Raw genomic sequence first — 22440 nt, forward strand, 5'->3', positions numbered from 1 at the left:
CTCTTTTTTTTGTTTTACTCCCTAAACAAATGTTGTTAGTGGTACAAGAGACTGAATTAGTAAAGAATTTCCTTCAGTCACTACTCCTACAAACTAGCAAATACCTGGGTGTCTTTCTGCTGCGGTCTCTACCTGAAACACGTTCCAAAAGATGCACAAGAGCCAGTCTAATGAGGAGAGGGTGATGTTAATCCATTTCCTTCCTGATTTCTAACACAAAGCCTCCACGTATCAAATACAAACATCCCAAAGAGAATACATTTGATCAAATAACCCCAACAGAACCAATCCTCTTCCCACCCCAGGCATCTCCTTGCACCAACAGCAAACTCAGACAGAACGATCCACGACAATGCTTGGCAATAATCATACATTTTATCTTTCTAAAGGCAAAAAAACACCCCTAATGCAGGTTTTTCTTTTGCTGGGAATGTTGTTTTCACCCTCACCAAGCTCACACTGCTCCTTTTCCTTCCCAAAAAGAATTTGTACATGGCTTCATTTGCTTGTTGCATCAAATCCTGACACTGGAAACCGGGAAGGAGAATTTGAGGGTGAGGTCAGAAGTCCTAGATGGTGACTTTTAACCTCTCCCATGCTCCTGAGTGTATATGACTAGCAGAAGTGGAGTATCAAAACCATATTTACAAATTGCCCAAAGGCCAGCAACAATGTTATACTCACTTTCTTTACATTAAGGTATCACTTTTTGGTAGTGCTTGCTATGGGTGAGGCAAGCAAAGAGCTGAATCAGCCCTTCCCTCCTGCCCAGCCTTGCCACCAGCCCTCCAGCCGCTCACGTGCTTCCACATCATGCTGGGACTCTTCTTCCAGAGACAAAGCCAAACTGAACAATTCAGATTATTTGATATAAAAATATTTGTGTTGACACCAAGCCTTGTAAGCTTTTCCATTCCTCTAAGAGCGCCGCGTAAGAAGAGCAGCACTGTATAAATATTTGAATAAATATACCAAAAGCACAAGCAGCAGAAGAAAAGGATACCTGGACTTGCAGATTAAACTGTTACCCAAAGCCTCAAACTCATTAGGAAAGGAGAAATTTAATGCAGTGAGCACACCAACAGTTTATGGTTTTGCCTCATGATACTTCATCATCACGTAATAAAGTGCCTCCTCCTCGACGTGATGTTATGCCATTGTTTAAAACGAAACCCTCCGAAAGGGAAAGAACATAAACTCTGCTAAACCCTGGTATTTCTTAGTTAAAAACTCTTGGCACAACTCTCCCTAACTGGCAAATCTTGATTATTTTCAACTCTCACGTAGGCCAAGCGCTGCCATGGCACTGAGGGCTCAATGACTGGGGTCCAGCAGACACTCTCTGCATCAGTTTTCTTCTGGTCCAGACCCAGGGTACAACCAATGCTGAGGGCAGAGGAATCTGTTTTCTCCTAAATCTGAAATATTATGTTGTACCTCTGAATTTCATGTAGAAAGGCATCTCCTGCCCCCAGGTACACAAACACCATCACATATAAAGGGCATTTTTGTTGTTACTGCTGTGGTATGAGCAGTTCTGGGCCCCTCCGTTCAAGAAGGGCACAGAATTCCTTGTAAGAGCTGAGTGCAGGGATACCAAGATGAGGAAGGGACTGGAACCTCTTCCTCATGAGGAGAGGCTGAGGGAGCTGGGCCTCTTTAGCCTGGAGGAGACTGAGGGGTGACATCATTATTGTTGATAAATATGTACAGGGTGAGAGTCAGGAGGCTGGAGCCAGGCTCTGCTCAGGGGTGGCAGCGACAGGACAAGAGGCAGCGGGTGCAGCTGGAGCAGAGGAGGTTCCATGGGAATGTCAGGAGGAACTTTGTGAGGGTCACAGAGCCCTGGGACAGGCTGCCCAGAGAGGCTGGGGAGTCTCCTTCTCTGGAGACATTCAAACCCACCTGGATGTGTTCCTGTGGAATTTAGTCTGGGTGATCCTGCTCTGGCAGGGAGGTTAGGCTAGATGATCTTCCGAGGTCCCTTCCAACTCCTAACACTCTGGGATTCAGTGATGATTTAGCACCACGGTACTTTGAAATACCTTAAAACCAGACTGGATAAAAATTGATGGAAGCTTTCTGAAAAATCATTCGATCCTGGGCTAATTTGTTAGAGAATTTTGGTCTCTGTCTATGTAGGAATAAGATGGATATTTTTTAAATGATCAGAAAGATTCAAACACTGGGTCATTTTATATAAATATAGACTCAGGAGTGATCCGATGTGAATTCTATTAAACTCGGTGGGAAACCATCTATTAACCTTCTCAAGAATAGAACTACAATTCCAGCAACTGAATCCTGCTTTAGGAGCCCTGTGCCAAGGGATTATTAAAATACCATCCCGATACTTTATGAATGAATTGGACAATTAGTAGTGCTAATTAGTAGCAACGTCAGTTTGAAAGAAGTACTTAGAAGAAACTCAGTGATGACTATTCCTCGATGGTGAAGGAGGCAGCCTTCAGCAGGCAGGGGGCTATGTGCTGGGTATTGAAGTGAAATTCCTTTGCCTTGTAAATTTACTCTGAAGTTTCTCAGCCTTTCCAGTTTCAGGCAGGATACTCGCTGTAGTAGCACACACCATCCAGGCTTTCTGGTAGCAAGACAACACCAAGAGCACCTTGTAAGGCGCTGCGGAGATGCGACATAGCGAAGTCTGTGTGAAAGAGAACTTTGGTTATCATTCTACTGAGGGATTAACAGCCAGAAAGGGGTGGTAGAAGCAAGGAATATGGAAAGTGTGAATGCTGCAGGGATGAAGCTGGTCACGTCACTAAATAAGCCAAGAGTTAAGCTCAGCATGTTACAACAGTTGGCACTGCAGTCAGAGGTCGTTAAAGCTGGTCCCCGACCTCCTGAGAGGATGGGGAAGCACATCTTTTTACTTCTCTTTTTTCCTTAGCTTCTCTAAGAATTTCCAGTTATCTCATCACAGAATCCCAACTCCTGACGTTCTGGAAGGGACCTCGAAAGCTCACCCAGTCCAATCCCCATGCCAGAGCAGGATCACCCAGACTAAATCCCACAGGAATACATCCAGGTGGGTTTGAATGTCTCCAGAGAAGGAGACTCCACCACCTCTCTGTGGAGACAGGGATGTTCACAGAACTCTTCAAGCTTGATGGGTACACCTCAGTTCCTCTAGGTTGTTTCTGATGTAAGAATATAGCCTAACTTCTCTGATATGTCCCCCCTGTGCCCACAAACTCCTCTTTCGGAATCCCGGGTGGGCTGGGGCTGGAGGGACCTCTGGAGATTATCCAGTCCAACCCTCTACCAGAGCAGGATCACCTAGAGCAGGTTGCACAGGATCATGTGTCCAGGTGGGTTTTCTCCAGAGAAGGAGACTCCCCAACCTCTCTGGGCAGCCTGTCCCAGTACTAAGCCACCCTCAAAGGGTTTCTCTTCATGTTGAGACGAACTTTCCTGTGTTCCAGTTTGTGCCTGCTGTCCTGTCACTGGGCACCCCTGAGAAAAGTCTGGCCCCCTCTAGACATTTATAAACATTAATCAGATCCCTTCTCAGACTTCCCCAGGCTAAACAGCCCCACCTCTCTCAGGTTTTCCTTATACAAGCAATTCTCCAGTCCCCTCATCATCTATGTGTCCCTCCACTGGACTCTCTCCTGTCGTTCCCTGCCTTTCTTGAACTGGGGAGCCCAACACTGGACATTATATTCCAGCTGTGACCTCACCAGGGCAGAGTAGAGGGGACGATACTTTCTCTTGACCTACTGGCCATGCTCTTCTCAAAGTCCTCAGGTGCCTCTGGTCTTCCTGGCCATGAGGGCACGCTGCTGACTTGCTCCTTCACCTTTTCCTCTCCTCACAGCATTTGCTTTCGAATCCAATCCCTACCCCACATGGAGCAGACAACCAGCACTTAATACAGTTCTGAAACTCTCCCTCATCTCCTGCTCAAGTCCTCCCCTAAATGTGGTAACACATCTCACCTTGACACCAGCTGAACTTGCTCTCTCCTGCTTCTCTCATCCCCCAGATATGATTCTCCATTTCTTTAGCACCTTCCTGTGGAGTCTCATCAGGGGAAAACTTGTCCCAGTGTATCTCCTCAGCCCTCACCTAGTTTCTAGAGGCTCAGTAGAAAAGCACCTTCCTCTGGGGAGGCTGCTGATGACGTTAGAGCTAACGAGAGCAAGCTGGCTGAGAACATCACTGACAGCATGGTCACGGGCTGGTTTAAGTGAGCAATGGATATGGCAGCATTTCTAGTCACATAAGACTCTTTTCAGTTAAAAGCCTAAAAATAGACAAATACCTAAGCTGGTAGTTTGCTCACGTAAAGCAAGAATGAGGACAGTTCTCCTAATCCACATCTATTAGGACAAGAGGAAACTGCCTCAAGTTGCACAAGGGGAGGTTTAGATTGGATATTAGGGAAAGTTTCTTCACTGAAAGGGTTGTCAAGCATTGGAACAGGCTGCCCAGGGAAGTGGTTGAGTCACCATCCCTGGAGGTATCCAAGAGATGCGTAGACTTGGTGCTCAGGGACAGGGTTTAATGGTGGGCTTGGCAGTACTGGGTTAACAATTGGACTTCACCATCTTAAAGGCCTTTTCCAACCAAAACAAATCTATGATTCTATTTACCTGCTTCTTTCAAGAAATGTTCTTCCTAGAAGCAAGCTCAACCTCAGCAGTCCCACTGCCTCCCGTGGCCAGAAGCACATCCATCTCCCTGTGAACATTAAGAACTCCCTTCCTAGTGATAAGATTTCAGCCACGTGAGAAATGAGGGAGTTTTTCCAAGCAAATGACCAATCCCCCATAGTCTCACTGACAGACTTAGCCTGGGTCACTGGTCAGGTTTCCTGATGTCACACAATCAGGATGTGTGGAGATTGGGGATGGGCAACATGCAATTTGATATGAATTTTAGGTGAAGCCATTTTTTTGGGTGAAATCACACAGATTATAGACATTTCTTACTGCAAACGTGGCAAGCTAAAAAACTGCTAATTGGTTACACACACTGTTTACACCCCACTGACTGGTTAGTGATTATAACGAGGTCTGATAAAGATATCTTATAGCTAAACACCGTTAGTTTACCTTTGATGTCTAAAAGCATCCACACACCTGCTGTTTTGACCATCTTATTATGGTTGGTTCTGAACATGTTCCGTTACTCCCAAGTACCTTCCTACAACTTCTTCTTGGTTTAGGGCAGTCTGTACCCCTGTCATCAAGGCCACTGTGTTTTGAGAATGTGATTATTAAGATCCTCTCAGCATGAGTGACTTTTCCTGTCTCATGGGAACAGGAGAACATTGCCAGGGCCTGTGTCTTCAGTGAAGAGAACTAGGCCGCCGGCAGGGCCTATGCCTTCAGTGACGAGAGCTAGGCCGCCGGCAGGCCTCCTGTCTTCCCCGACAAGGTTGACCAAGACCAAGTCCTAAAGGGGGATGCCACCCCACTGGATTCAGCAAGTTGCAAGGTTGCAACTACTGCAAGAGTTGTAGGAAAGCAGGAGGCAAGGCTACCGTGGGACTTGGGCACTGGCGGTGTTCTCTGGCACAGAGGCCACGCCAGCTTGCCGTTGGGCTCTCTCATTCCAGCCATTTGCAATTGGAAAGAAGAAATCAAATTCTGTGGTGATGACTGCAGTGTTAGCTACAGCTGACGTAGACAGAGCATCACATTAAACACCTCCTACAGCAAGTTGATCACAAGAATCATCCGACAGCTGTAATTTAATTAGATCCTGATACTTAGTTCAATAGCCTAACAAAGATGCTCAAGCATGCACTCAGCACTTGTACTACTCCGGGTTGGTGCAAAACTACTGGGGAGCAGTAAGAACCTTTGCTACACAGTTACTAATCACTGTGGGGTTGAAAAGTCATTCCTAGACCAGCACATAAATGGCTACAGACACCTCTGCTCTCAAAACCAGCTGTTTGCTTTAACTTTGTTATTTTATTTGCAGATCACTACAAATAAAAGATTCCTAGCTTCCAATTCCTGTGATAATACAGAATTCTGCAGAATAATGAGCGGACAGAGGCATATAACTGGTTTATTGGTCTGGCCTGCACACTTTATTGTGCAAAACAGAAGTGATAATTTTTATCTGATAAAACTCCATGTTGTTTTTGCTCTGAGCAATTCATCAACAGGAAGGAACAAGGTTGGGTTCCCAACCTGAAAGCCAAAGCTGCCAATGTATGACAAAGTGTCAGCGAGTCAAACTGCAAATGGAAATCCAGAGGGAACATCAGGTTATTAAAAACTTCTAATAATTTTTCTGACCCCCCCCCCCCCCTAAAAATACTACACGGCACCATAAATTTCCTATCCCTTTGGTTCACTGAGATAACCAAATCACTTCTTGGGGGGGGGGGGAAGGATGAAAAACAAGAACTGCCTTAGCAAACTCCCCCCATGGAAACACACTCGAGATGCATTTTTTTTTAATCCCATATCTGCTCTATAAGGATTATTAGACAAGAAGAGGGAACAATAAAGACAAACACTTAAGAGCTGTCAAGGTGTTTGACAGCAAATCAACCATAGGAGTAGGTAAAAACCAGATTTTTTAAGTTAAATACATAAATATATGTTGAAGGATCAACAACAGAAAGGTGTTGCAACAAGAAATCCTTTAAAAATATATAATCACAGATTTAACTCTTTAAGTTTGTTATATCCCTAAATGCACAATTTCAATCCAGAATGCAAAGTGCCTGAAGTTTCTTGCTTTTCAGATGTTTTTTCGGAATCATAGAATCCCAGACTGGTCTGGGTTGGAAGGGACCCCAAGGATCACAGAGCTCCAACCCCCTGCCACAGGCAGGGACACCAACCTCCAGGCCTGGAGCTACACAAGGTTGCCCAGGGCCCCAGCCAACCTGGCCCTGAACACCCCCAGGGAAGGGGCACCCACCCCCTCTCTGGGCAGCCTGTTCCAGCCCCTCACCACTCTCTCTACAAAGAACTTACCCCCAGTCTCTCCTCTCCCCCTTCCCTCCTCCAGCTTCACTCCATCCCCCTTGTCCTGCCATTATCCAAGCTTGATACAAGAGGAAGTTTCTGACCCCTGAAGCTTTTGTTTCCTCTCCTATACTTGAACTTCAGGTCTCTAATTCCAAGGTACAGCTGCTGGGAGGAAGGGGTTAACAGGAGCTTCCAAATGACAGAACTCATTTCCCAAAGAGAGAGAGTACTGAGACATCCGTTCAAGGAGAAAAACTTTAAATTCCTCCTGAATTACGCTAGATTGAAATTGATGGGACAATCAGATCCCCTGGCAACTACAAATCTGGTAGATGAAAAGATTTCTATTCAAACCAAGCACTGAGATACGAATGGTGAGCTGGAGCCTGAGGACCAAAGCACAGCTTCACCTTTACATTTGACAGCTGTAGGAGTACACCTCTCAAATGTTCAGCAGCAGTGCTCAGTGGCCTTGGTCTGACTAGTAATAACCCAGGCATGCCAGGTCCAGCTATCTGGAGTGCTTGATCTGCCAGCTGCCTCCACCTAAAGCCTTGTAGGGAGCAGCATGGAGAGACATCAACGTGCAGCAGATGGAACTTAAGGCACCTATGGGACCTATAGGCTGTCTCCCTCATCAAGAAAACAGAAACTACAGATGTCTGGACATGCACTTCATGGAGAAACTTCCTCCTTGCCTTACAACACGCCTAAGTTGATACTCCTTGTGACAGCCTCCCCTGTACTTCAGTATTTTTGAGCTCTAACTGAATGGTTCCACCTCACAGAAAGCACTCATGGCTGAAAGTAATTCCATACACAGTGAATTTGATGAGATTTTTAAGGTGTCTTTCAGGGGATGGCTGTGTGCAGCTATGGAAACAGAGGAAATTTTGGTCAGCTTTTTTGAATGTGACTGTGGAAATGCGTGGCAAACACCTAGACAAAAGTTGGGACTTCAAATAACCATACAAAATTCTACTGTCACCCTCACTTTGGATCAACAAAACAAATCAACAACTGTGATGAACAGAACCTTCACTGGAGGAACTAAAGTCTTGCAATCTCATCTTGATGTAAGAGGATCTCAGTGCAACATGGTCAAAGGCACAAATTAAGCTGTTATGTACAACAGCAACGAGCACTGCTGCATCAGGAAATACCTGTTTAGCTACTCATGAGTTTCAGAGAACAGATGGAAACTTCTATTTATCAATAATTCTTTAATAATATCAAGGCAGCCTGAAAACCAGATCAGAATGCTTTTAATTCCCAACAAACTGAGACCTGGGCAACTTGATGTGGCTAGTTTAATACCCCAAATCCTTAGAGATAAGATTTTCAAGTTCTTTGCTCCACGACATCATCCAAAGCTTCTAGTAGCCATCCCTAAACGGGAGACACATCAGCATACTTGTCTTGACATTCTCCATTAGCAGGTACAAGTGTCAGTATTCAAGTCCTCCCTCAACTCTAGTGGCTACAGTCTTTGAGGGTTATGTTCTTGAACACTTCTAGTAACGTGCACCTCATCAGAAGTTTTGATGGTAGAGAAAGAACCTCACCTACATGTAAAACAAAAGTTTTAGAAAGAAAGCCAGATGTACTTTCCAAAAGCCACCAGAAGCACTATTACAATTACTATTACTATCTCCAAATGTGTTGGTATAACATGAAATGCTGAGACTTCAAAAAAGGTCATAACTCTGTAAAAGTTCATGTAGGTAGTAGTTGGCTGTTAGGTAGAATGACTGAATTAGTAACTTTTAAGGAGGGTTCCAAATAGCCAACACAAACCAGATACAGCCCTGAATTATTTATTTCTTGAACTACAGACCTGTCCTCTGTTAAAGCAGCAGAATCAAGAACCTACTCACGCAGCTAGGTCCTCACCTGGTATACCAGGGCTTTGCTACAAGCAGTATGCATCTGCTCAAGGTAAGGATTGACCCTAAAACATACACAAACCTGTAGTAAATGGAAACAGTCAAACCATTTGTAACTGCTGCAGGCCAGTCTGACTACGCACACTATGGTAATACTGTAGGGTAAAAAAACACCTGCATTCAGCACCTTATTTTAGATGAGAGAGAAAAAAAGTGAGCAGTTTACAACAAGGCTTTTCTTTAAATAGACTTTTGGTTTAGTCTTCCAAAGAAACCTTAAATAGAGACAATCCAAATTCACCTGCACAGAAATAATACCCCAGCACACCTCATTATCATCAAGAGCTATTATTACACCCAGGCACTGAACTATTTGCCACCAGGATTTCTTCCCACTTGATGTAACCAAGTCATTCAGTGGCAGAGTATGATCTGACAGTACCGAGTAAACCACCCCTTCTGCTTCAGAGCTGCTCTTCATTGTCTCAGGCTAAACACCAACCCCACAGCCAGCTGGAAATCTGTGGACACTGAATGGCAGCCTGGGCCCTTGCTGGTCACAAAGCTGGAAACACAGAGACCCTGTGTAAGTATTAAAGAGGACAAGTCTCTAGGGGCAGTCAGACTGCACATTGGTCTTCTAAATTCTCCCCAGCTGAAACCTCCCAGTCCTGAACTTTACTAACTATACTCTATTCAATGCCTCCATGGGAATTTTGCTGATACACAGGATACAAATGCATTCACACAGCACACTTTCCAGATGTATTTTATGAGTAGATTGACACATAAAACCAATAAAAAGGGAAAGAACCTTATTTTAATCTTTGCTTTCAAATTTGCAGGCTGTCAGCAACAGAAGGCAACTTGGGAGACCTCCGTGTAAGCAAGCAGGTGTGAAGAGCCATGGCAAGAAGCTGATCCAACACTGAGCTCCACTGACTGCCAGGAGGGTGCAGAGAGGTGGGCGATGGTCTCTGCAGCCAGGGGACAGGAGATGGGACAAGAGGCAATGGGCTCAAGCTGCCCCAGGGCAGGGTCAGCTCAGCTGGGAGGGCAAAGTTCTTCCCTGGCAGAGTTGTGGGGCTGTGGCACAGGCTGCCCAGGGAGGGGGCTGAGTCCCCAGCCCTGGGGGTGTTTGACAGAGGGGAGATGAGGTGCTCAGGGATCTGGTTTAGCTTAGGATGGGAATGGTTGGACTTGATGGTCTTTAAAGGTGTTTACCAACCTTGTGATTCTGTGATACACTGCACAACAGAAACATGGGCTTTCTGTCAAAAGCCTGAGCATAACCCAGGATTTGGAGCACTAAGAACCACTGCCCATGTCACCCAATCATCCACCCTACCCTACATCACCTCTCAATGTCCCACTCTGAAACACTGAACTCGCCACCATGCTACTGAAGCATCCAAACAGTCCTTCCCACAGAATGCAAACCTCCTCCTGGTGAGCCATCAGAACTTCTGGGTTTGGCACTGGTACATATCAGAGTAAATCAACAGACATGCAGGAAAGCTCTTCCCCTGCATCCCAAATCTCCAAAGCCATTTTTTGGACTTGTACACACGATCCACTGAAACAACAACAGATGAAGAGACAGTTTGGTTCCTGATGAGGACTGGCCAAAGGCCTTAAATCTTGTACTCCTGTCAAAATACATCCAAAGATGTCATATGTGAAGTCTATTGAAAGCTGAGTCTTAAAAATTAAATCAACCTAATTTGGTAGGCAGCTAACCCCACCATTCTTTATTAGGAAATGTCCAAGGTAAAAAGCTTACAGGCTCTGGAGATCAGCATCATTTGCATTTGAAACTACACTAAGATGGTGTATTTGAGGGTGAGGTGAGTCAAAATTAGACAAAATACAAGTTCTTCTAACGTTCAAAGAGTGCCTTCAAGGTGAAGGGTGTTTTTAGCTCTTTTAGCATATTTTCTTTAGAAGCACTGATTAGATTTGTAGTTTTCAAGTCTCAAAAGTATGAACTCAGCGTTCTCTGCTCTGGGCTTACAGAAATACTTCTGTATTTTGTTTTCCTGTCAAGAACAGAGCTGCAGTGGGCAAGAAGAAGCTCAGGGTATGCTGCCTCCACAGGGGTGACTGGTCAGGAGGAACCAGTTCAGTGGAACCCACCTGCCAACAGGTGCTTTACAGTTGCATTTTTCCATGTTCATTTTCTCTAGAAAGTTTTCACAAGAGAACCTCATAAGAAGCATCTGCAATACTCTTCCAAAATCTTTACTTTTTACCTTCTATTGAGGCCAAAGCAGCATGGAATCACAGAACTGTAGGGGTTGGAAGGGACCCCCAGAGCCCATGGGGTCCAACCCCCTGCCCAAGCAGGGTCCCTAGGACAGGGCACACAGGGCGGTGTCCAGACGGGGCTGGAATCTCTCCAGAGAAGGAGACTCCACACCCCCTGGGCAGCCTGTCCCAGGGCTCCCTCACCCTCACTGGCAAGAAGTTCTTCCCCAGACTGGTGGGGAACTCCCTCTGCTCCAACTTGAGCCCATCGCCCCTTGTCCTGTCCCCACAGACACTGAGCAGAGGCTGCCCATGTCCCCCCGTGTCCCACACTTGTGATTTATAAATATCATTAGTGGAAATGGGGGACAGAGCTGGTTGCAGGCCAGAGGTGGTTTCAGCATTCAAGACAGCATTCCTTGCTGCTGCCAATGAACAGTTTTTAGATGGGACAAAATACTAGTGGTCTTCAAGGACAGATAAGAAAGACTTAACTGATACATAATCTGGATCCTAGAGCTTGTATTTCAAAGCAGCTACAAAAGTACCTAGATGTGCCAAGTCCAGAAGAGGGGCCAGGTACCTCAAAGAGACACCTACCCAAAATGTAGCAGCGAAACACACTTCAGTCAATACATCCTGCACTTTGTGAACATGACTGAAATGCTCCTGCAGTTCTGCTGTCCACTTCCACAGGGCCAGGACCTGCCTCAGACCTCAGTAACTGGGTATCAACCCAGACTGTTCCCTCAAACCATTCCACTTTAAAAAAAATCACCTTGTAATCATCACTAAATGACCATTCTTAGTTTAAAGCTAAACCATACACTTCAATCCTAGATTTATGTCTACTTTCTATTTCTACCTACACAAATAATTTACTGTTGTGTCAGTCCAGCAGGTATTTTGTATGGTTCCCCCCCCCCTTTCCTCACTTTTACTGAATACATCCCATTAGTGTAAATATTATATGAGCTAAAACATATTCTGAGGAACAGAGCTCTGCTGTTCCCACACATATGGAAGGGCCTGTAGTCCCCATGACCTCTCCTGAGCTCAGTTCCCAGGTTGAGGGGCTAAAACTGGGTTTAGCTTCTTAAATACTTAGTTCTGTCCTCCAGGAATTGATTGTGGAGAACCAAATCAGACCCCTCTTTACTTCCAGACAAAAATGTAATCCCCCTGAGCTGAACCCAAAGTCCTTATGGCTTTAAACTGCTCCTCTGGGAGCTGGGGAAAGGTCACAGAGCACCAAAGGGTCCTGCTGAAGTCTGTAGCAAGAGTTAGAAGCTGGAGCTCTAAACACACAGCAATGCTATTTTCCCTATCACAGAATTCTGTGGTTAACTATTTAGGGCAGCACAAGCATTAGAAACTTTTTACCCTCCTTAAAAACCCAAAAAGATAAATCTCTAAACTGTATTTAACATCTAACACAGTGTTTCCATCAGCAAAATAGGGGATAAAGCAACAAGGAGTGTCAGTACCCCAGCAAAGTCAGTACCCCACATATCAATCCTTTGCTAGAGAACCAGCACAAAAGCCAGCTAGGCTGTTTCTTAGCACAGTCTGGGTGCCACAAAGGGCTTCCACAAACTTTTCCCAACTGGCATCACCTTCCCTTTTTGCACACAGGGCCAGAAAACACTGGGGCAGGTGTACAGCTAAGGGAGATGAAGAGACCACACCACCCTGGAACAACTAGAAGCAACAATTTAGTATGGCTCACCATAGATTTAAGCCCTTCCAAGTGAAGGGTAAAGCAGTACTATTTTGATATAAAAAGCTGTTTATTATTATATCCATCAGCAGAGGGGTAGCAGCAGGGACAGGGAGGGGATTGTCCCTCTCTGCTCTGCCCTCCCCAGCTGGAGTCCTGTGTCCAGAGCTGGGGCCCAACACAAGGAAGATGTGGGGCTGGTGGAGAGGGGTCAGAGGAGCCATGGGGATGCTCAGGGGGCTGGAGCAGCTCCCCATGGAGAGAGGCTGAGGGAGCTGGGCTGGGTCAGCCTGGAGAAGAGAAGGCTGTGGGGGGACCTCATTGCAGCCTTCCAGTCCCTGAAGGGAGCAGAGGTACAGGAGGGGAATCAGCTTGTTAAAGGGCAGAGACTGGCAGGACAGGGGGGATGGAGTGAAGCTGGAGGAGGGAAGGGTGAGATGAGATATTAGGGGGAAGTTCTTTGCAGAGAGAGTGGTGAGGGGCTGGAAGGGGCTGCCCAGAGAGGGGGTGGGTGCCCCATCCCTGGGGGTGTTCAAGGCCAGGTTGGCTGGGGCCCTGGGCAACCTTGTGTAGCTCCAGGCCTGGAGGTTGGTGTCCCTGCCTGTGGCAGGGGGTTGGAGCTCTGTGACCCTTGGGGTCCCTTCCAACCCAGACCAGGCTGGGATTCTATTCTATGATCACTGCTGGCAATTAAACATGGAAACATTTTCTAGGTGCAATGCTGAGCTCACTGTCACTTCCAGGCTTTGAAACAAGAGCAAGTAACTTCTAAAGAGGTGGGCTTCCACCCAGGCCCTATGAAAAGCAGTGGTGTGCGTGCTGAAGGAAGCCAGAAAACAGTCAGTGCCATTCCTTTACTTGCCCAGGAAAGAAGAAAAAAAAAAAAGCTGCCTTGGGCAGGAAAGGAAAATAAGCAAAGTAGATATAGAGATGGAAGATGGAACTGGAGAATCTATGTCCAACTGAAGGCACCACTCCTGTCTTCACTCGAAGATCTGCTTTTAACGAGCAGCACTTCTAAGTTGAAAGCATTTTCTCATTGATCAACTTGCACTTTACTCTTTTGCAAAAGGGCTTAAATCTAACTTTGTCCATTAAGTGTGCATGCATAAAGCCTGTGTTCCCCAGGCAAAGGCAGCCTGTCTCTCCTCACCCTGCTTCCCAAAGGAGCACCATCTGATGCGGTGGGTGGTTGACATCTCCAGACCTCGCTGCTTTGGTCTCATCAGCTCCTTTCCCTACCCCCTTCCCCGCAGCTGCAGCCAGGCTGGTTCATTTGTAATTATAAACCATCTTTTACTGTCTCTGAAGGAATTTTTGCATTCCTGGAGCCCAAATCAAAACTATTCATGAAGAATGCATAATTTCATATGCTTAAATGGGACAATCGTGATAATCAAATCTGAGGGCATCCAACCTCAGTTGGGAACATCTGTGTCAAACCAGGGACTTGTCCTCTCACATGAGAGAGGATTTCACACCACCATCTCTTAGAGCTGAACAAGCTGGGCCCACACAGTGCTACAATGGACATTTAACTTCCTTTTTTCAGTTAAACCGGGAATGACAAGCTTGTTGGTTAAATGTACTGGTTGGTCATCCTGAAACAGTGACCCATTTTGCTAGCAAGAGCCTAGAAAGATCTTTCTTACACCCTGGAAGGGTGAAAGATGGTTAAAAAATTCCACCATTTTACAGGATCTCTTGTGCCACCAAAGTGAAACATCACTATTCCAGCCACCCTGGGAACACAAGGCTCTTCCTATTTTTTAAAAGAAAGTGGCTACATAAAAATAGGGCTGTTTGCTACCCTAAGCAGGTGGGCAAAAAGGGAATTTGTTTTGTCACTGGAAATAGCACACCCAGTTTGAGAGCTCATGTCAGATTGTAGAACATCACCACCTCTTCCATGTATGCCACTACCTCCCAGTAACATCCACTGAAAGAGGTATGAGAAGTCCTTTAATTATGAACCAAACAGAGAAAACCGATGGAATGATGGAAGTGCACTTGGTAATAACCACTGAGCTTTATGCCCCCATCACAAGGAAGGTGCCACACTCAGTTTTTACTCTTCCAAATTCTTTCTAAAAGAAGTCCCTAAACCAACTGGGGTTTACAGCATTGAAGGGAGTTATCCACAGTCCTATGACTATTAATTACAGATGGCAAAATCAGCTAAATAATAGTAAAGTGGCTTTTTTTTTATATAACATCATCTAAACCAGTGATTTGCTAACTTGTTACCCTGGAAGATGCATTTTGCAGTTTCATAATACAAATTAATTTGCAACAGGTTTTAAGATGAGCCTTTGCAGGAGCAACACCAACTTCTCTACCATCACTGGTTTCTAAGAATTGTTTTCCAAGGATCACAACCAGTTTTAATAAATATTACCATAATCAAGGTACATGCATATATTTCCATTGATGGAACAGTTAAAGAGAGTTTACTAAGATTTGTTTATGCTTTAAATGGCATTAGAGAATTCAGAATGATATTGGAGTAAGATGATCTATTGATCAATCTTCCCTACAGACAAAGTAATATATCATTTATGTTGCATTCATTATGTTTTTCAGCTGGGAGCAGTTCTCTAATCCTCCCCAAGTCAAAGGAAATCCCAACACTAAACTTTCCCCAGGTAAAGCTCTCACTTCCTCCAGCTGTGAGGTTTCCCACTGTAAACAAGGTCCTCCAGAACTTGACTTAGATTGTCTGAATAGGTGTATTTGGGGGTTGTACTTCCACAGAGAGGCCAAAAGCTGCAACCTAACAACCCAACTCTCTCATTCCTTTGCAGAAAAACCAAGACTGTTATTCTGAGTTGCTCCTAACTAATTGCAGAGATGCTCTATGGGACCCTACAGTGTGTTTGCCCACTCTGGAAGACGCCACGTTCCTTCACACCTACAGAATGCAAAAGCCAAGGACTTTGGCTTACTGGCAGGATCTCTCTGTTGAGTTTCCTTTCTATTTCAAGAGATGAAATGATATAAAATAACATCTGAAGCACAGGTGTGGGGTATATACTTAACTCTGTGCTATGAGAATGCAATATAAACTGAAAGCTACCACATGGAGAACTTCATTCAACACAATGAGCATCTTCCAGTCGGAACACCTACATGTCAGACTATTCCAGGCTGCCATTGTGTCTACTGTCAACTGTTCATTTGCCTACGGAATCGATGCTATGAAAGTGGCACTTGCTGTCACTCAAACACTTCAACTAGGCCTGAGATAGCAAGAAAAACAAAGGGAAGAGATATAGACTTGAGCCAATATAAATGTCTACACTGGGAAACGTGTGAAACGTCCAAATAAGAATTTGGCTCAAGATAAATAAAAAAATGCTGTGTTAGAATTATCTAGGTGAGGTTAAATTACACACATTATAATACATATAATATACATTATAGAGCTTTTTCTCTTCTGCCTTTTATTGAAGGTGCACCTTTGGCCAAGTTCCCTGCACCATTTCCCACTCCCTTTAGATTAAATGAGAATCCTGTTGCCCCGCTCAGACTATTATCAAATCCCACACAAGGTCCAACAATCAACATTTCCATCTATGTATCAACAGTATGAAAGCACTAGCATTTTGTTTTCTAACATCTAAGCAACGTGCATCTCAAGAACATTATGGTTTCCTTGGAAAACTCATGCTGGGATCTATGTCCTAGATAGTTCTAGTTTGGGAGACTAAATCACAGCGAACTGTGGCAATTACTGAACTATCTTGCTCAAAGTCTCACCTCTCAATAACAGCTTTGAGGGATGTGGTAAGAAACAAAAGTCCTATTTTGAATGACAGCTCTGGCTTATCACCACAGGTCTTCAGAGAAGAGTGGCTCTTTCCTTTAGAGCCTCTGTATGAGCTTGAATTTGAAAGTATCACTGGTTTTAATTTCAAAGTGCTTCACTAAACCATGATCCTTCTAAGAGAAGTGACCAAAATGAGATTCACTGAGCTGGATCAGGAGCAGCTAACTGGGGTGGGGACGTCCCTTAGTAAAGACCTGCTGACAGAGGCCAGTTTAAAGATAAACCAAAGCAAGAATTAGTTAAATTTCAGAGCTCTTACTTCTCATTGTGGCTCTATATAGGTAAACTGCAGCTCCTGGTGGTACAAGGCCAGGTCAGATGTGAAGAAATGCCTGCAATCCAACCCAAACGTGCCAACTTCAAACCAGGGCTGTAAGCAAAGCTGTGAGACTGCCAGGAATTCATCCCTTCCCACCAGTCCCTGTAGAGACCCAAAGCCCTTGCTTAACTGGGGACAGCTGCAGACAAGGAAACCTCCTTCATCCACTCCCTGAACTCTACAACAAGCACAGAAATGAGGAGAAAGGGCAACTCAGAGACGCCTTTGCCTTGGGAACACTTGTACCTGGAGCAAGAACCCACTGGTCAGAATCACCAGCACCAGTTACCCAAACCAATTGCTGGCTGAAGAACCACACACATCGGGGTTTTTTTGCATTTTTGACTTTCCTTAACCATTCAGATAGATTTTCCTGATGACAGTGAGCCTCCAAGAACATGAGTTACAGCAAGGGAAATAAAACCAAACAAAATGGAAAACAAAACCACCTCAACCACCTTTCAGGCCATTCTAATGTAAAGAAAAACAATGGTTTCTGAAGCAGTTTTGATTTTGCTACCCTTAAATTTCCTTCTAGAGCGCTGGTTTCTTTCAGACAGCATTATAAAAGCAAAAATCAAAATATCTCATTTTGGTTTTGTGTTACACCAGAAGAGAATAATTCACTTCACCTTAGATACTGCATCCTTCCTTCAAATATTTTGTGTGATTAACAAGTAAAGACAACCACTCTTATCTGTTATTTTAAACCCATAGCTCCTTACAAAAAAATTGGCTTGATGTATTTCTTGCTGTACTACAGGAAAACTGAAGGATGGCTATTTGTGAAACCTTCTAACACTGCAGACTGAACTAACAAAAATCCCCCAAAACCTTCTGGAGACCTCAAGGTTACTGGGTCTGTATGAAGCCAACTCTTTGGCATCTAATTCAGAAGCTGTGTACATGTATGCTTAGTGAAACTAAGAAAAAAATATATATATTAAAAAGGTGAATTTTGACAGATTTTCTATGATATTATTAATTTTAAAGAGAGAAATGCACTGCAGTATCAGAAAATTGCACACTATTTAACATTTAACTTTAAAATAGCAATTAAATCCCTGAGCTTAATTGGCAACAATAAAAAGGTGTTGGGAACATTGGCTTTTGTTCAGGGTGCTGGTTGTTTTTGAATGCCCCATAGTTTGCAATATTTATTTACAGTATCTGCTTCCAGAAATAGTTCTAAATGTCAGCCCCTATTATATCTGAAAGTTGTTTCAGAAGGATCAGCTGGAAAAGAAACAGGGACCACTGAAAATAAACTGGTGAAGATAAAATAAACTTGGCAAAAGAGGAACAACATTCTCTGCTGCAGCAAAGAATTGATCTATCAAAACTATTCTGTTTAGAAGATGTGGCTGTTCAATGTACCTGAAAGTAGTGATACTGGAGAGCAACTTTACAGGGGTATTCCCCAACCTGCTCCCCCCTCTCCAATCCTTCAAATCATTTCTGTACAAGTAACTACAAATTAAGTAGGTTTCCTTTTATTAGATTGAAGAAGGTAGAATTAGTTTATACCTTGCATTAGAGGAAGCCACTTGGGATTACACAAACCCCCAACCTGTTCATATTAGAAGATGAGAGGTGGAGAACTGACTCTCAGAGAAACTTGAGGGCTTCAGGAAAGACAATCAGGCTCCTTTAGGTTTTAATGACAATTCAGGAAAAATTGACCATCAATTTGGGCCACAGACTGCTCTGAGGAGAAAAATGATGCAACATGACACTGCTCCTGCTCTGCCTTAGAATAACCACAAGCAAAACATTAGTAATGACACAGTTCTGAGACAAACTATTCAGAGAAGCTCTGTGCATGCAGCTCTAAGTCCTATGTTATATTCTTCAGTATAATCAAACAGCCTGATAAACTCTGAAGTTTGGATAGAAGAGAGACTGAGGGAGCTGGGCTGGGTCAGCCTGGAAAAGAGAAGGCTGTGGGGGGACCTCATTGCAGCCTCCCAGTCCCTGAAGGGAGCAGAAGAACAGGAGGGGAATCAGCTTGTTAAAGGGCAGAGACTGGCAGGACAAGGGGGCTGGAGTGAAGCTGGAGGAGGGAAGGGTGAGATGAGAGATTAGGGGGAAGTTCTTTGCAGAGAGAGTGGTGAGGGGCTGGAAGGGCCTGCCCAGAGAGGGGGTGGGTGCCCCATCCCTGGGGGTGTTCAAGGCCAGGTTGGCTGGGGCCCTGGGCAACCTTGTGTAGCTCCAGGCCTGGAGGTTGGTGCCCCTGCCTGTGGCAGGGGGTTGGAGCTCTGTGACCCTTGGGGTCCCTCCCAACCCAGACCGGTCTGGGATTCTACAATAGCAAGAGGCACGATTTTGTCCTGCTTGTATCATGAATCCCAGTTCAGAAAGTTCTCAAGACTACATGGCTTTTGCAGCTGGAGATGGTGCAGAGGACTAAACATGCCTATCATTTAGCACATGGTATAAAATTCTATCTAGCTACTAGAATTTTCCATGTACTGCTTAAGAAGACAAAGCATAAGAAACCCACGTAAACCTCACACATCCTCAAGTCAGCACAACCAGTATTCTATTTTATCAATGCTCTATTCCTCTGATACATTTTTGCACCCTGCTAAGTGATTTACAAGGGGAAAAAAATATTCTGAGCACTTGTACCATTCTGTTTTCTCTCACTTGCTGAAAGAAATAATACAAATCAGTAAGTGCCATCTCAGCTTATGATAAGGAAACTCCATCATGTTCAATGGTTTTTGTAATACAGAGCTCTGGAAATGTGAAATTTCAATGTACACACAGGCTACAGCAAGGACAGCATTTGGCAGACAGCTGATCTTTACATTAGGGTTGTGTGTAACCTTCCTGGCCCAGCAGAGATGCAGATCGAGCTCCTCTGGAGCACTTCAGAGTCACACTGAAGCGGCTACAGGGCTGTTGTACCAAAGCTGACTTGCAGCAGCTGATGGAAGGATGTGGAACCTTCACTACCCACCTGTGCAGGCTCCCCCTGAGAAAAAGGGGTGCAAAGCTGGGGCCAGAACTGTAATCCTGGAAAGTAAGTGAAGTGAGGGAAGGCTGGTACCCTGTGAGAATGGATAATGGACTTGAAATAGAAACCGACTGCCATTAGAAATTACCTGGATGAGGGAGACTGAAAGCAGAGATGCAGGATGAGACATACAAGGAGCTGGGATAAAAGTAAGAATGGCTCAATGTGAAACTGGGAACCCAGAAGAGTGAAAAGATGACTGCAAAAAAGGATGTCTAGGCCAACAATCCTTTGAGTTCCTCTGCTTTTCATGGGGGATCACTGCTTAACTTTTCTGGCTTGGAAGAACCCTCATGGAATGAGACCCCAGTTCTGTAACTCCTGTAAATATATACAAGCCCCAGCAGCTCACCAAAAGAGCTGGTGAGGGAAGCTCCTAGCACTGAATGTCTTTCTGTAAAATAACACAGGTTTCATGGCTTGGGTTTTGCCAGAGAGACTTAGAGAAAACCTGTTGCTGAAAGGTACAGCAAAGCATAAAGGTAAATTCTTAATTTTATCTTCAGAGCAAGGTTTGAAAATTATTATATAGCACAAAAGACCTGGAAAAAACACACTGAACAATTAAAACCACCAGATAGCTGCATACTGGTTAAATGCCACCTATTTAATTCAAGGATTTCCTTCTGTGGAGGAAAATAGCATGTTATCATACAATTAAAGACTGCATGATAAGGTACAGGGTACAAGTGGGTGAACCAAGGTCACTAAGGTTTTGAAGTATTAGACTGGCAGCACTGTAATGCGTATTAAATACAGAAAGCCCTTGCATTTAAAAATAGATCAAATGGAATAGAAACAGTGCCTGCACATACCTGTGCAGCTGTTAATTTTTTTAGCACTGGTGGACAGAAAGAGAACAAAATAAAGCTACAGCGCTGAGACTGAGAGTGAAATGGCTTTTTGGATTTCATAGAAAGACTCTGAGGTTCATCTTAGTGTATTAAAACTTTGAGGAGACAGCCAGAAAGACATTAACCTTACAGACAGACTTTCCCTGTCCCAGATTTTCACATCCAAACCCTGTTTCCATTTTACTCAAATGCAAGCTTTGATAGCTACTCCCCCAAAACATTTGGGTTCCCTTTACTGACTGTTGTACACCCTCACTTTAGAGCCAGTAAAAACATACACAAAGGTCTCTCCTGGAAGGAAACACCAACAAGAAAACAAACCCAGTAAGTTGAACCTGAACATGGCAGATGTATATAACTCCTCTCAGCTCAGGAGTGTTTTATATTTAGAATGAAAGAGGTCTTCCTTCAGGTTGTAAACAAACCCCAACAACAAACAGCACCACAAAAAGGAAAAATTAAAAAAAAAAAAGAGAACTTCCTTCACCCCTTTCTTAATTTGAGGTTTCCTCTAGCAAACAGCTCCTGTTTGCTTCCTTATTTTAGGTCATGTTACATGGGACATGCTTTTTAACTCCTTCCCATCTGCTGTTCTCTTATATCACTATGGGGGACCTGAGTGAAGCTGGAAGAGGGAAGGGTGAGAGGAGAGACTGGGGGGAAGTTCTTTGCAGAGAGAGTGGTGAGGGGCTGGAACAGGCTGCCCAGAGAGGGGGTGGGTGTCCCATCCTTGGGGGTGTTCAAGGCCAGGTTGGCTGGGGCCCTGGGCAACCTTGTGTAGCTCCAGGTCTGGAGGTTGGTGTCCATGCTTGTGGCAGGGGGTTGGAGCTCTGTGACCCTTGGGGTCCCGTCCAACCCAGACCAGTCTGGGATTCTATGATCATATTTTACTGCCACTGCAGTTAAATTAGGGCTGAAAAACCCTTTAAAAGTTAAAAAGGAGGGTTTTCATGGTGAGGTTTTGGTAGGAAAGCTCTGAATTACATTAGAAGACACACTGTGACCCAGCCCAGCTGCTCCATCAGGCTGGGTCCAAGCTAACCATGCAGCTCCAATCATTTTCTACTCACACCACTTGAAAAATCAGTTATAAATCTCCGCAAAAGAAGCCCTTTCCCAGCAGGTCAGGGCTGCCCAGACGTGCCCAAAGGCAGAAAATTGCTTCCAAACACTGAACAAAGTTTGTACTACGCAGACCAGTTTCCACCGCGTTGCCTCGCACGGTGGTGTGCTGCAAGTGGACAGAGCAGCAACAGGAGCACAGCATCCCAACACCACAGAAAGTTCTATTCTTCAAATAAAAAGCTAATTAGAGCTATTCAAAGTTCAGATCTGAGAACCAAGTAGCTTATTCACCAACTTGGCCATCCCCTTATTTAACAGCATTTTCCATGCTTCAGTTTGAAAAGTCACAGATGAAGTTGCTGTATTGAGAAGTTCAAGAATTAAGCTGTACCCTCATTTTGGACCTGTCTACTGAAACAAAAAAGAGAGGCAAATATGTAAATTTCTAGTGAATTAAAGTGCCCCATTAGAAGTTCAATTATACTCCAAAATTATGTCTTAATTGGTTTGCTCATAGATGAGTTGTACAGCGAACT

General features: G+C 44.5%; 1 protein-coding gene across 1 annotated transcript in view; it reads right to left on the bottom strand.

Moving 5' to 3' along the window:
- The window catches only part of MBD5 (methyl-CpG binding domain protein 5), a 146209-nt gene that overhangs the window by 69655 nt on the left and 54114 nt on the right, over window positions 1–22440 (bottom strand). The gene's annotated exons all lie outside the window — the stretch shown is intronic.

The sequence above is a fragment of the Gallinula chloropus genome (genome assembly GCF_964237585.1).
Source record: "Gallinula chloropus genome assembly, chromosome: 5".
Classification (NCBI taxonomy): Eukaryota; Metazoa; Chordata; class Aves; order Gruiformes; family Rallidae; genus Gallinula; species Gallinula chloropus.